The 14,946-nt window shown below is 40.3% G+C and overlaps 1 pseudogene; it reads right to left on the reverse strand.

The window, feature by feature from the left end:
- Nucleotides 1-7: 7 nt before the first annotated feature.
- Nucleotides 8-2,689, reverse strand: LOC136121013 (UDP-N-acetylglucosamine--peptide N-acetylglucosaminyltransferase 110 kDa subunit pseudogene; annotated as a pseudogene).
- Nucleotides 2,690-14,946: the final 12,257 nt, after the last annotated feature.

The following is a 14,946-nucleotide window of genomic DNA, read 5'->3' on the forward strand; positions in this document are numbered from 1 at the left end:
GGGGAAGGCCCATATTTTGTGCGTACTGTTGAATATTAGGTTCTCCTACTGCTGGAAAACGCAACAGCCACAGTACACTATTGGGAACACGCTTCAGAATATTTGCCCACATCTGCAAAGTAGATGGGTCAATTTTATATAACTGATTGAAGTTACAGTACACGATGGCATCTTCCGGTAACCCGTACTGAGAACGTGTGGTTACAATAATGGTACGGGGAACCTCCTCTCCAGTGGCAGCCTTAATGTTGATCTGGGTAGTTGCCAGTCCATTGCTAAGACTGAATCCATTAATTGTTATCTGAATTTGTCCTCTGTTAATCATTTCAATAACTGCCTCTGCAATAGTATTCATAGGAATGACAGGCATATTAAGAGCTGTATTACTGCTGTCTGCGGAGTCTCCTCCCTCAGGACATTTCATCTTGACAATCTGCACATCTGGGAGACTATCAAGAAATGCTTTGAGGTCGATGCCATTCAGCACAATCCGATTGTCATAAATGTGCCCATTGGACTTCAAATCGATGACTGCTTTCTTCTTCAGGTGAGGGAACATATTAGCATGATCACCAATAAAGAAAGTATGGGGCATATAAGCCAGTTTCTCAGAATACTGCTCAGCAACTTCAGCAGGTGACGTTTCCTGATCAGTGATGATATAATCCATGAAAAGCACGCCACTGGTCCCAGGGTAGCCCAGCCACATTGCCTGAATAGGAGCTGGCCTGAGAGCAAAGAGTTCATTTCGAGCACCCCTGGTATAACCATTCAGATTTACAAGGATGTGTATACCATCTTGATGGATGCGATCAGCTGCTTTCCCATTGCATGGAATCTGAGAAAGATCAATGAAATGATGGGCTTCTGCCATCACCTTCGCTCGGAAGTTTGTGCCGTCATCTGGGCTCAGGGCATAACAGAAGACCTCAAATTTATCAGGATTGTGCATGCCTGGAATAGACTGCATAAGATGAGAAGTAGGATGATTCCCAAAGTCAGAACTCACGTATCCTACACGCAGTCGACCATCACTGAGCTTCAAGTCTTTTGGATGTTCGTACGGTGGTTTATGAAGGACACTGATCTCGTCCAAGCAGAGGTTCCCATGGCTCTCAGCAATAGCCTTCCTGAAGCCATGAGAAAGAGGATAGAGCATACTATGATGAGGCTGCACAGAAGGCAACCTATTCTTCTCCAGCTGGTCGGCCACAATGCTGACCAACTTCTTCATTCGCTCATCATAGTCTGTCCAATCACAGACAATCTGCAGGCAATGAGCCAAATCACAATAAGCGTCAGGAGAGTCAGGTTCAAGCTTCAGAGCAGTGCGATAAGAAGCAATTGCTTCTGGAATATTCCCTGAATCCTTGTGAATGGAAGCCAGATTGCTGTGGGCATCCGCAAGTGCAGGGTTAATCTGAATGGCACGAGTATAACACTGCAAGGCTCCCTGAACATCCTGCATCTCCTTTAGAGTGTTTCCCATGTTACAGTAGGCGTCAGCAGAGGTAGGACTGATTCGAACAGCCTCCTTATAATGCATCAGAGCTTCCTGCAGTTTTCCCTGCTGCTGCAATACACTTGCTAAATTTGAATGGGCAACAGCAAACTCTGGGAAGACTTCTAATGCTTTACGATACAAGCGAACTGCCTCTTCAATGTTTCCCTGGTCTCCTTTGATATTGGCTAGGTTATTCAGAGAGTCTGCATGGGTGGAGCACAGCCGCAGAGCTGTGTTATAACAATCTTCTGCTTCGGCAACACGGCCCTTCTCTTCCAGAGCGTTGGCTAGGTTGCTGTAAGCATCAGGGAAATGTGGTTGCAATTCAATAGCTCGCCTGTAGGTGTCTATTGCCAGATCCATCAGGCCTTGCTCATAGTATACACCAGCCAGGTTGGCACACACCACGGCATGATTTGGGCTCAAGCTTAGGGCGCAAAGGTAAGCTGCCACAGCTCTGTCAAAAATCCGTGCCTCTTTCAAGACATTTCCTAAATTGATATAAGCATCCAGAAAATTGGGGTCAAGGGTGACCGCCTTTTCAAAGTGATGAATTGCAAGCCAAATCTCCCCTTGTGCGTTGAAAACACAGCCAAGATTACTCCAAGCTACTGCAAAGTTCGGTTGCGTCTCCACTGCTTTCAAATAACATGCCTTGGCTCCTTCCAAGCGACCCAGGGCTTTGAGCAGGTTCCCCAGGTCACTGCGAACACAGTACAAATCAGGATTGCACTGAAGAGCAGAGACGTAAGCTTGTACTGCCCCTTGCATGTCGCCTGCTGCTACCAAAGCGGCTGCCAGGTTAATATGACCATCGATGAAATCTGGTTTGAGATGCAATGCGTGCCAGTAATGCTCCATTGCTTCCTGCAACTGCCCTCTTTCCTTGTACACATTCCCCAAATTCGAATAGGCTTCTGCCAGAAGAGGGTTCTGTTTAATTGCCAGAGTACTAAAATGGGCAGATCTGTCCAGCCTTCGACACTGGAAGTGTAGAGATGAAAGTAATAAAAGTACTCCAGTATTGTCTGGCTCTTGTCTCCACAGCTGCATGCAGTGTCTCTCAGCTGCCTCAAAATCTCCTGCCTGATATTCTCGATGTGCCAACTCAGCTAACCCTTGGAAGGAAAGCATACATTTCGTTGGTTCTGTGCTGTCGGCCACGTTGCCCACAGAAGACGCCATCTGGAGCTTCTGGAGAGAGCGAGAAAAGGGGGTAATTGAGTCCCGCTGCCGCCACTACTGGCAAGAATGTTTCTAGAGGTAGCAAATACGAGGGCAGCAGCCGTACCACTGCTTTGGCAGGCTTAAGCGGCGGCAACAGTTACAGGCACCGAACCTTAGGAACTCTGGTTGGCCACCTACCTCTCACGCTCTTGAAATCTTAATTCTTAACCCTGCCCTCTTCCACCATTTTTCTCCTAATCAGGGAATAAAAATTACCTATACACTTGCCTTAGAAGAAATCAAAAGTCAGCAGTCCAAACACTTTTTAAATTTTTGTTTTCTGTCCAGTTGGAAAGGAAATACATGATTGACTTTACTTCATCGTTCATATAGTCAATGTGGAAAACATTAGGGCCGTGAATTTCAATACAGTAAGATCAGAAAATTTTAAATTGGCCTTCCCAAACCACTAATAAGTAATCAACGTTGTATATAATGCTAAAATCTTAGAGACTGAGTTTGATATTTTAAAAGTTCTGAAAGGATTAGCTAATTTCTCCTCATCATATTTCTCATGCCTCAAACCTGAGTATTACTTTTTAAAAAATAAATCTATTTATCTTTATTTATTTTTATTTTGGCTGCGTTGGGTCTTCAATGCTGCGTGCAGACTTTCTCTAGTTGCGGCGAGCGGGGGCTACTCTTTGTTGCGGTGCCCGGGCTTCTCATCACAGCAGCTTCTATTGTTGTTCCACAACTCTATGGGTTCCTTTTTAGGTCCTATGAAGAACCCTAGAAATTAGTTCATGGAATTATAAGTTTTTGCAAAATTGTCAAAAGTGAGATATTTTAACTTCCATCAGGTAAGACCAGCGTCTCTTTCTCTGCCAATTTTCCTTCTATCATATTCCGCTATGTTGGATCATATTGGAATGGCCACAGGCTTTTTTGAAATCTGGCTAAGGAGATTTTCTTTTTTCTGTGGTACACGGGCCTCTCACTGTTGTGGCCTTTCGCGACGCACAGGCTCAGCGGCCATGGCTCACGGGCCTAGCCGCTCCGCGGCATGTTGGATCTTCCCGGACCGGGACACGAACCCGTGTCCCCTGCGTCGGCAGGTGGACTCTCAACCACTGAGCCACCAGGGAAGCCCTAAGGAGATGTTTTAAGTCAGGCTATTATGTGATTTTCAGACACCGCCGTATGTAATTGACTATATACTATCCCATTACAGGAATAACTTCCAGTACTCATACTGACTACTCTACTGACTTAACCTAGCACAAGACACAGAAGCATAAGGACAAAAACCACCTTACAATATAGCCATGTCTTGCACTTCACAGCTCTCAAAGCATGTGCGTTTGAAGAAGAAAAAAAGAACTGAAAAGTACAAAACCAGAAGCTATTCTGTGGAAAATTATTTCAATCATCAGGCATGTGAAAGATAAGTCAAAGATTCAGTTCTCATCAATGCTTAGTCAAAACGGAAATTTTCTTCTGTCAAGAATATACTCCAGGGGCTTCCCTGATGGCGCAGTGGTTAAGAAGCCACCTGCCAATGCAGGGGACAAGGGTTCAAGCCCTGGTCCGGGAAGATCCCACTTGCCACGCAGCAACTAAGCCGGTGTGCCACAACTACGGAACCTGTGCTCTAGAGCCCGTGAGCCACGACTATTGAGCCTGCGAGCCACAACTACTGAAGCCTCCGTGCCTAGCGCCCGTGCTCTGCGCCTGCGAGCCACAACTACTGAAGCCTCCGTGCCTAGCGCCCGTGCTCTGCAACAAGAGAAGCCACCGCAATGAGAAGCCTGTGCACCACAATGAAGAGTGGCCCCCAGTCCCTGCAAGTAGAGAAAGCCTGCGCACAGCAACGAAGACCCAACACAGCCAAAAATAAATAAATAAATAAATTAATGAATATACTCCATCAACAATGTGTGTAATGGAATGGTGTGAATGAGTATTTTATCAGAATCCCTGTAATGCACAAACCTATAGCAGTACTGAAATCAGTAATTCATTTATAATAGTAAATACTTATGAGGAAGTAATCCATAGAGGTTTTCTCAAAGTTAACAATCAAAATTTATATGACATTATCAATAATAAATTGTGAAGCTGAAATAAACTTTTCTAAACTATTAATAACTAGAAGCAAATTCTAATCAACCATGTTACAAGAAATCTATGTCTAAAAACTACAAAGTTTATTTCTTAAAATATTATTTCGAAAATACATAAACTGTCGTATGAGGAGGCAGTTAAAGAATACATAGCTAGAAGAGTGGGGGAAAAGTTTTATAGAGACACATCTGGCAGTAGTTAATTTTTAAATGTCATTTTTCTAGATTTTGTGACACCTATAGTATTGATATTTGAAAGCATTTAAAAAATTGTAATTTGAAGATTTGCTACTTCCACGTAGAATAAAATATTTTGAAGCAAAACAATGTTTCCACTGAGAAAAACAAAAAAAGCCAAATAAAATAGCCAGCATTCAATCAAAAAGTTCTAGACAAACCAAGAGATAGAATCATATGGCTAAAATTCTAAGAAAAGAACAGATAATACAAAAATATTTATATAAGATATTGTGTATCATTATCAGGAAAAGTCTTTATCAAGAAAAGACTTTAAAATCATCAGAATTAATATTATATTTTATTTATTTGTATATTATATTTATATATAGATATTTATATATTTATATAAAGAACTTCAAGATAAAGCCCTAGTTAAGGCAGTGACAATAGCAGTAGCAGTGGGAGTGAAAAGAAATGGTTATATTCAAGCATATTTTGTCAGGAAAAGTCCAAGATCAAATATCTGACTGCATACATGGGATGGATAGATGGAGTGGGAAAAATCAAAGTTAACTATAGAGGTTCTAGTGAAGATGGGCTTGCCATCACCCAACCCAAGGGGCTGCGATCATCCCCAAGGTCTAGGAGACTCAAAGGGAAGGTCATGGTCAGAGGCAAAGTTAATTGGTGGGAAAATAAGACTCCCAGTCTCTCCATCTCCTTATACCAGTTGTTTTTTAACATCTTTATTGGAGTATAATTGCTTTACAATGGTGTGTTAGTTTCTGCTTTATAACAAAGTAAATCAGTTATACATATGTCCCCATATCTCCTCCCTCTTGCATCTCCCTCCCTCCCACCCTCCCTATCCCACCCCTCTAGGTGGTCACAAAGCACCGAGCGCATCTCCCTGTGCTATGCGGCTGCTTCCCACTAGCTATCTATTCCTTATACCAGTTTTCTTTTTCTGCCCATATACGTAGCAGCATTTCATTCAAGGGGAAAGTCATTGATCTGACTGGTCAAATTAAACAACATAGTTCAAGGCACATTTACAGTGGTTAGTTCCTCCACAATTTAGAAAGTCACATTCACAATTTCCCTCTTCCTACGCCGCGGAACACATTGGCCATTCCTCCAAAGTTTCCACTCCACAGAGTGGACCAGAGATGACGTTAGTCCAGAACTGAGAGCTTGGCATGAGATGGTGTCAGCCCCACGTAGAGCTCTGGCATAAGTTATAACCCAACCCAGGTCTACAGAGAGCTCTGCATGGAATCCTGGGAGTAAACTCAGCCATAATAATGTGATTCTGTTTTTCATTTGCTTTTCTTCCTTGCTTAACTTTCCCTGGCCACTCTGACAAACAAACTTTCAGGCATTCCTGGGCCACTCACTAACTTTATTCCATTTAATGTCATCCAGATTCCCAAGAAAACTACTACCTATAAGGAGGGAAATTTGGAACATGGTGAGTTGTAGATGCCTGAAATATACAGGTCATTGAATCCAGTTAAGTAGCAAATTATCTGGATCTCAAACATGCCAGTAGAATAGCAGACTAAGCTCAATTTAATGTACTCTTACTGGAGACACATGTAAATTCTGGGTCAATTTTGATAAAGGTAAAAGCACATAGCTGAGATTAAAAGAAAGAAAGGAACACCTGCATGTTTCAGAAAGTAACAGAGAAATTAAATCCAGAGAAAGAAGAGCGGACTGATGTCTGTGGGTTCCGTTCCTTAGTATAGGCCTTATGTAAATAGGGGCTGGAGCTAGAAATCTAACATTACCTTGAGGCCAGGAATTTAGACTCAGGATGGAACAATATTGAGAAGTTCGTACAGATATCCTACAGAAATTTCATGAGGAATTGCTTAGTCCATTAAGAGGGCCAAGGGAGGTGGTGAGGAAGATTGATATCTCTTGAAAACCTTCAGGTACAGAAAACATCAACACCTCTGAAAAGTAGGCCTGTCCTTCCCAGCGTTGTGATGGCCAGCTTGTCACTAACCTGTAAGGCCCTGTATGAATCAGAAACTGCAAGGAGAGTAATTCAAAGAAAAACAGATGCAGGATGGGTGTGGCAATAAATCCTAGGACCCTATCAGAAACAAAATTAAAACCACTCTAAAGGGAAATTTTAACAAACCAGAGCAGATAGTATCCTAACCAGAATAGAATAATAATTCTGAGGAAGTTACTTTAGTTATTTATGTAATATTCAATGCATTTCCATGGCCAGGCCCTTTTGAAGAATTCTAAAACATATACAAACAATTCGTTTACATCTTATATATCCCACCATCCAGAGCAAAATTCACTTAAGTACTGTACTGGTGGAAATTGGGCAGCACTATGGAGACAATAAAAAGGTGTTTACCATCAAAAAACGTCAAGGTAAGAAAGAGAATGTCTAATTTTTAATTATCCTGTCGTTTATTGAAATCTTTTGGAAACCCAAAATAGAGAAAACCTACGAGGCGATGAAGACTTAAATCTTTAGAGATTTATCAACTCATCTATAAAAGCTTTATTAATCTCTTCTTTTAATATCATTCCTGAGAGGTATAAATGTGTCCAGTGATAGGGTTGAAGAAGCCTGAGAGAATTTCAATTGTTTACTATTCTTGGTCAGCTATTAAGACCTTTCAGGAGCATCTTGATTTTCATGGCATCATCTAACAGAAAGCAGGATATTTTACAGAAAGTCCTGGTCCACTTTATGGCCTGCTTTTGTGTTTATGTTTTTGGTTTTCTCACATTGGGCGGTACATTAGGCTACCTGTTGCACACTCCCTCATTCATGCATGCATTCATTCAAACAATATTTACTGAGTTGAGATATTTAATTAACACCCAATAAATGATGTTTAGATGAATGAATGAGCTTTTTATCAAAGTAAGTGTAAGTACTGAGAAAAAGTACAGAATGTATGATCCCAGCCCCACAAAAGCGTATAATTGTGTTGAGGATATAACATATGCTGGTGAAATAACTAATATATCATATTGGACAGTTTCTAAGTTCAAAAATGAGTTTTTATAAATAATCAGAGCCTAAGGAGGACAAAGAAGGGACAGTTCATTATGGGTTGACTCTATCAATAAATGTACATTTCAGATGAGATTTGAGATTGACCTTAAAGAAAGAAGAGGACTTAGATATATGAACAGAGAACAAAAAAGGCATGGTGATAGCATGTGCATAGATAGTGTGGTCAATATTTATGTTCTTCATTAAAGACAGTCAGAGATAACCCAAATGTAACTGTTTCCATGGGTCCATTCTCAGTATCCAAACAAAACGGCAAATCCTATCTTAGTAAAACTAATGAAAAACACAGTCTTTAACAAAGACATTGTGAAGGAAAGGGGGAGAGAAAGGCTTGCATCCCACACCACACAACAAAACTTATTTAATTATTTGTTTCATTTTCTCCCGCTGAAAATTTCCTCTCCCTCTCTCTGTACGTCTCTCTTCTCCCACATCTGGCCACACTCTACCAGCCACCTTTCCAGATCTTTCCAGAACTCTCCATCCTACTTTCATTATGCCACAAGTTGAACATCTCACAGGTCTCCAGGATGCATCCTCATCACTTATTCCACAAAGACAAACAAAGGACACTTCTCAGGATCACGTTTCTTGGAAGGAAGAGGTCACGAGGAGTGATTATAAATAATATAAGGTGGAGAGCAGTGACTTAAAATACCATTTTTTCCTCTTAGAATGTGAATACAGGGAACTTTGGGAAACTAGAAAATCTAGAAAGGATTCATTGATAATTATTTATTTTCAATGAATAAAATAAAATGTAATAATACGGCTAAACTCTGACAGATTAACTTTTTCAAAAGTTGCTTTCACACACCTTCACTATTGGGATGTTTGATAAACACATCTTTCTTCTTTCTTTGCAGATACTGGCACCAAACTTTCAAACAATAAGAACCTTCCCGTAAGTCCCTTGCCAGGCAAGATTAACGTATAACAATCCAAACAGATTTTTGAAGAAGATAACTGGTTGAAAGCACAGGAAAAGAGCTGGGTTTCTCTTTTTCAACAGTCACATAATGAGTAATGTGGGAATTGGTTTACAAAGTCTCTCTCCATGAGGGACTAAGGTTAAGATTAGAACTTCTGAGGCCAGAAGAGCAAAATAACTACAACAACCCACATATTTTCAAGAGCCGCCCTTTGCATGTGAGGGATTGATTTTTCCCACGCTTTTTTCAGCAACCCAACTGGTGTCTTTAGTAAATGACATAAGAGAATACAGTGTGGCCAAGAAGGCTTAGATTTCCTTAGCCCCAAGTCAGATAGTCTCAAGTGACTGTCCACTCAAATTAAAAAGAGAGATTTACAAGAGGAAACTGGATACAACTGAGTGTACTTTTATTTCAACCCTTTACCTGAATGTTTTGTTTTGTTTTCAGTTCTCCACTGAAGTTGCCTACGTTAATATATTTTTAAGAACATTTCCTTAAGTTGAAGTATTCATTCAGTATATTCATTTACTATAATTGAGAAAAGCCAAATGACTTAGGCAAATTCATTTCTATATTGCCACAGCAGTGTATTGTGAACTAAATGACACCTGGCAGTTCTTTACTCAGATACTAACTCAATTAGAAGGCAGAACAAGGATACCTACCCATTCAGGGAAGGAAAGGTCACTTAGCCTCTGTAGCTGTCTTAGGTCTCTTATCATCACAGTAACAAACTGAAGACTAAAAACCATACGATCACCTCAATAGATGCAGAAAAAGCTTTTGAAAACATTCAATATCCATTCATGGTAAAAACTCTCCAGAAAGTGGGCATAGAGGGAACATACCTCAACATAATAAAGGCCATATATGACGAGCCCATAGCTAACATACTCAATGGTGAAAAGCTGAAAGCATTTCCCCTAAGATCAGGAACAAGACAAGGATGCCCACTCTCACCACTTTTATTGAACAGAGTTTTGGAAGTCCTAGCCACAGCAATCAGACAAGAAAAAATAAATAAGTAAAAGGACTCCAAAACGGAAAGGAAAAAGTAAAACTGTCACTGTTTGCAGATGGCATGATACATAGAAAATCTGAAAGACACCATCAAAAACCTATTTGAGCTCAAACATGAACTTGGTAAATTTGCAGGATACAATAGATTTCTATATATAAATTTTGTATTTCTATACACTCACAGTGAACTATCAGAAAGAGAAATTAAGGAAACAATCCCATTTACAATCGCACAAAAATGAATAAAATACATAAGAATAAACCTGCCTAAGGAGGTAAAAGACCTGTACCCAGGAAACTATATGACACTCATAAAAGAAATGAAAGATGACACAAACAGCTGGAAAGATATACCACGGTCACGGATTGGAAGAATTAATATTGTTAAAATGACCATCATACCCAAGGAAATCTACGGATTCAATGCAGTCTGTATCAACATATCAAGGGCATTTTCCACAGACCTAGAACAAATAATTTTAAAGTTTGTATGGAAACACAAAAGATCCTGAATAGCTAAAACAGTCTTGAGAAAGAAGAACACAACTGGAGGAATCATGCTCCCTGGCTTCAGACTGTGCTACAAACCTACAGTAATCAAAACAGTATGGTACCGGCACAAAAACATCCATCACTGGAACAGAATAGAGAGCCCAGAAAGAAACCCATGCACTTATGGTCAATGAATCTATGACAAAGGAGGCAAGGATATGCAATGGAGAAAAGTCTGGGCTTCCTTAGGGATGGTTTCATCAATGAATTTGTTTTCTTAAATGGACCATACTTTTCCATGTCTTTGTATACCTTGTGAGTTTTTTGGTTGAACATTTGGCTTTCAAATATTATAATGTGGTGTCTATGGAAATCAGATTCTCCCACTTTCCCAGGGTTTTCTGGGCTTTTGATTGTTGAAGGCTGTAGTAGTCTGTTTGTTTAGGGACCTTTCCAAACTAGCTTTGCAATGACTCCTTATCGTATGTAGGCACTGAAGTCTCTGTTCCTTTAGTTCATGTGTAGCTAATGTTTTGACAGAGATGTCCTTGAATTCCTGCACCTAAGACAAACAAAAACAAATATACACAAGCACATCCACATGCACACTCAAAACCACACACCTCTCCCCACTGTGCAGATTGCTGGATCACTCCTTCAACATTTAGCTGACCTGCACTGAGTTCAGGGCTCAGCCCATGGTAAAAGCTAAGAGACTCCTCTGGTATTTTCAGAACATGCATCTTATCTTGAGTATGCATGCGGCTTTCTTAATTTCTCTGGACACATGTGTACTTTTTGTATGTTCTAAGTTCCCAAAGAATCTCCCCCAACTTTTGCTCCTGCATCTTATGTGGCCTATTGTATTTCAATGCACAGTCTTCTGCCCCAGCCATATGTGCTTTGTTAGTTCACCTTGCACTTTTTTTGAGCAATGACCGCTGCTTTTCCAGACTGTGTTCCAGGTTAGCTAAGACAGAGATAAGCATCTTGTGTCAGTCCTTCCGGTAGCTCCCAGACAGGTTAGAACAGATACACATAATAATCTGAGAGTACGGTCTCTTCTGCTCCCTCCTGAAGCAGGATTGAGGGTCCCATACTACGAATGGTCTGCTGCTACTTTAAGACTATCACTGCATTAAGACTCCACCACTTTAAGACCATCTCTAAACTAACAGTGGATGGGGCAAGGGCAAGTAAAAATGCCACAAAGCTTTCCTGCCATTTTCCAATTGCCTCTTCCCTGGTTCAGTATGTGTGTGGTTGCTGTAAATCTTTGGCTGATTTCAGGACTAAGAGAAACTCAAGGAACCCCACAACAAGAAACAGTATAATCAAACTCTCAGATGTCAAAAGACAGAGAAAGAGGGCTTCCCTGGTGGCGCAGTGATTGAGAGTCCGCCTGCCGATGCAGGGGACACGGGTTCGTGCCCTGGTCCGGGAATAATCCCACATGCCGTGGAGCGACTGGGCCCGTGAGCCATGGCCGCTGAGTCTGCGCGTCCGGAGCCCGTGCTCCGCAATGGGAGAGGCCACAACAGTGGGAGGCCCGCGTACCACAAAAAAAAAAAAAAAAAAAAAAAAAAAAGACAGAGAAAGAATCTTTTCTCCCAAAGGAGAAAAAAAAAAACAAGTTTGTTACAAAGCAGCGATCCTCAAAAAGATTCATAGCTAATTTTCTATCTGAAACCACGGAAGCAAGAGGTCAGACATATTTAAAGTGCTGAAAGAAAGAGACTGTCCACCAAGAATTCTATATTTGGCCAAAATGGTTTCAAAACTTAGGGAGAAATTAACACATTCCCAGATGAACAAAGGCTGAGGGCGTTTGTTTTACAACTTCCTAACACTGCCCTATGACAAATGCTAAATTGAACCTTCAGGTTGAAATGAAAGGACACTAGACAGCAACTCGAAGCTGTATAAAGAAATAGAAGTCTCCAGTAAAGATAAATACATGGGCAGATACTAAAGCCAGTATTGTGCTACTGGCTTGTAACCCTACTTTTTATTTCTTACATGATTGAAAAAACAAATGCATAAAATAATTATAAGTCCATGTTATTGGGCTCACAAAGTATAAAGGTGTAATTTGTGACAACAATAATGCAAAGAGGAGGAATGGAACTGTAGAGGAACAGAGTTTCTGTGTGCTATTGAAGTTGGTTTCAATTCAAATGATATTGGTTGAACTTTAGAAGGGTAAATGTAATCTTCTTGATAACCACAAAGAAAATATCAATAGACTATATGCAAAAATAAATGAAAAAGGGATCAAGAGTTCACTACAAGAAAATCGGCGAACCACAGAAGAAGTCAGTAATGGAGTAAATAAGCGGCAAAAAATGCATAAGACATACAGAAAACAACCAGGAAACAGACAGAATTAAGTTCTTCCTCATCAGTAATTTTTGAAAAAGTAAGTGGATTAAGCTCTCCAATAAAAAGATAAATATTGGCCAATGGACTTTAAATACAACCATAATCCAAGTATATGCTGTCCGCAAAAAACTCACTTGGTTACAAGAGACACAAGTTGGTTGAAAGTTAAAGCATAGAATAAAATATCCCATGCAAATAGTAACATAAAGAAAGAAAGAGAGAGAGAGAAAAAGAAAGGAAGGAAGGAAGGAAGGAAGATAGATCTGGGATGGCTATGTTAATATCACACAAAATCAACTTTAAATCAAAAACTATCACAAGAGGAAAAGGAGGCCACTATATGTTGATAACAAGTTCAATCTATCAAGAAGATATAACAACTATAAACATATATGTACCAAACATCCCCCAAATATGTGAAGCAGACATTGACAGAATTGAAGGAAGAAATAGATAGTTCTAAAATAATAGTTGGAGATCAATACCTTGCTTTCAATAATGGATAACACATCTAGACAGAAGATCAGTAGAGAGGTACGGGGACTGAATAACACATTTAACCAACTAAACCTAACAGCCATATATAGATCACTCCACTCAACAACAGCAGAATACACATTTTTCTCAAGTACACATGGAACATTCTCCAGGAAAGACCATATGTTACGCCACAATACAAGTACCAATACATTTTCAAGAAACTGAAATCATACAAAGTATCTTCTTTAACCACAGTGAAAGGAAGGTAGAAATCAATAACAGAACCATTGGTAGCCATTTCCCATCATGCCTGCCACACATGATATAAAGCAATGAAGGGAAAAACATAATTGACCATTTAGAAAAGTGGGAAAGAGGACATATCATTGACACAGAGTGTGTGCTGTTTCCCGTTGTCAGGGATAGAAATAAATTAGCATCATTTATTCATTAGTGTGTTAATTTCTTGGTCAATCATTGGGCAGCCAGTGTTTCTGCCTGATGCGAAGATTTCCTATACTCAGTGTTGAGTGGAGACAACCTTGAAAGGGACATTTAAAAGGATTATACTGTGATGGGCTTAGCAGTACCCTTCCTCCTATGCCAGTATTTAGGCTGGGGTATTTCCATGCAGTGTGTACAATCGTAGGCTGCAGGTCACCAGAATTTAGTTGGATTTGTTTTGTTAATACATTCCCTCAGTACTTTGTCTTTTATTTGACTGTTGCATTTACTTCATTCTTTATTATCACTGCAAAACAACTTTGTTTCCTGTTCAGATGCCAAAAAGTGGATATCGATACCTCCTGAGTTTTGCACATCACAGATCTGTTTTACATATCAGAGACAGAGACAGCAACTATTTCCAATGACTTTGAGACATACTTTGAACATGTGATTAACATGTTGAGTGTTGAAATGTGTGTCGAGCTCATTATACTTGCTCTAAAAGGTTTCAAACTGCAAAGATTTAAAAATCTTTATGTTTGAATAGTTTTCCTGTGCTGTCCCTTTGTGTCAGACTGTTAATGTGCAGTCTGGCACCTTCAAATAATGTGGCTTTGTAACCAATTATTTACATGTTGTTTTATCCACAGAGAATCTTTTTTTAAAAAATAAATTTATTTATTATTTATTTTTGGCTGTGTTGGGTCTTTGTTGCTGCACATGGGCTTTCTCCAGTTGGGGCGAGTGGGGGCTACTCTACATGTGGTATGCAGGCTCCTCATTGCTGTGGCTTCTCTCGTTGCAGAGCACGGGCTCTAGGCGCTGGGGTTTCAGTAGTTGTGGCACGTGGGCTTCAGTAGTTGTGGCTCATTGGCCCTAGAGCACAGGCTCATTAGTTGTGGTGCACGGGCTTAGTTGCTCCGTGGCATGTGGGGTCTTCCCAGACCAGGGCTCGAACCCATGTCCCCTGCACTGGCAGGTGGATTCCAAACCACTGTGCCACCAGGGAAGTCCCCACACAGAGAATCTTAAGGTCAAAACATACAACTCGATTCACTACACGTCCTCCTGTTCACATTTCCCTCATCTTTTCTTCATCTTCTGTCTATGCTTCCTTGGCACTGTTTATATTAAGTGCTTTTGCCATTATATTTG

This window comes from Phocoena phocoena, chromosome 3 (assembly GCF_963924675.1).
Source record: "Phocoena phocoena chromosome 3, mPhoPho1.1, whole genome shotgun sequence".
Lineage (NCBI taxonomy): Eukaryota > Metazoa > Chordata > Mammalia > Artiodactyla > Phocoenidae > Phocoena > Phocoena phocoena.